This window comes from Octodon degus, unplaced genomic scaffold (assembly GCF_000260255.1).
Source record: "Octodon degus isolate 3935 unplaced genomic scaffold, OctDeg1.0 scaffold00286, whole genome shotgun sequence".
Taxonomy (NCBI): domain Eukaryota; kingdom Metazoa; phylum Chordata; class Mammalia; order Rodentia; family Octodontidae; genus Octodon; species Octodon degus.
In genome coordinates this window covers 1741971-1743489 of record NW_004524862.1, presented here as the reverse complement: position 1 = coordinate 1743489, position 1519 = coordinate 1741971, and positions in this window count along the sequence as shown.

Genomic DNA, 1519 nt, shown 5'->3' with positions numbered 1-1519 from the left:
ACTATTAGTACAAATCTTTCTTCTCATTGAATTAAGAGAAAGTAGCTGCATATCTATCCTAGCTATTTTGTATATACAGATACAAAATGGTCCCTCATTTATATCCCCCTTTTTCATTAAGTTTTGTCAGAGATGGGTATTCCATTGCCATTTGATATTGTAGTCATAGTGTGTTATCCATAGCACTGTGCAGACCTCAAAAGTCATCTCTGAAATTGCTGGGCTCCAGCCCTTATTCCCTGCTCTATCTGTGCTTTCTACCACCCTCTTTGTTTTTTTTTCCATAATTTTATTGAGAAACAAATAGCAATGAGACAGTTTCACATCAAATTAATAGGACAGTTTCAATAATTAACACATTGCATACTGTCTTCCTAGTGGTTACTTATTGTACAAGATGCAGACATGGTATCCTATTTACAAACACTATTAGAACAAATCCCTCTATTCACTGAATTAAGAGAATGTAGCTGTATATCTATGCTAACAATTTTGAATACACAGATACAAAATGGTCATTCATCTGTATCCCCTTTTTTGGTTTAGTTCTGTCATTTAAATATTATAGGTGTATGAACTCAGCAAAATATTCCAAAATAGTCCAGTAGTACATAATAGTATTGGGTCTTCCACTTGACTGGCAATGTCAGAAGTTGTTGACCTGAATCCTCTACAGCTCAACATAACAACATGGCTTTACTTCTTATACTTTGTTTTTATACTTTTCTGCTGGATGGTTAAGACCAAGATAAAGCAAGACCTATGTAAGAAGAATTGTAGCTTTTGTATCTGATAAGATCAGTCAAATCCCTCAGGATATATCCTGAGACCCTGTACCTCAGTTTGTAGATCCTTCGTTAGTGTCAGCCATGTGGATGAGTCATGGCCAATGCTTGGCCAATGTGCTCTCTATGAAGGCCTGAGAGAATGTTTTCTCTCCTTGTGACTCTCCTTAGGCACACTCTACATCATCGCTCACTTTCCTCTTTGGCCCCATAATCTCCTTGATCTGAAAATTTGGGACACAAGTGAGTTACATGATGTTACAGTACAAGTTCTTATATGTCCTGAGTCTTAATTGACCTTGGAAGGCTAGTGCCAAAATGTTGGCTTTCCTTGCAGTCCTCCTTTTTCCCTAATTTTGGTCTAAAAACTTAGGTTTTTAACCCTCCAGAAGAGAAGCTTGTTGTTATTACCATACAACCTAGGCTGTTGAGCTTAACCTCACTATCTTTCTGAATATCAAACATCTTAGACTTAACATGGAACACGTATTTTTCATCAAGTATTGATATGTGAAACTTTAAGTCCCTATAGAATATGATGAAATAATTTTAAAAATTAAAATATATTTTAAAAATAGGAATGAACAGTTCTATATGTTTACACATAAGTCAAGAAATCTAACCATATACATCATGGTAACAGGACAGTCCCACAACACTCCTTTTCCCGTCTCCTGCCTTCATTCACGACCCCCTTCCTTTTTAAACAAACATCTGCCCAAAAGACAGCACGG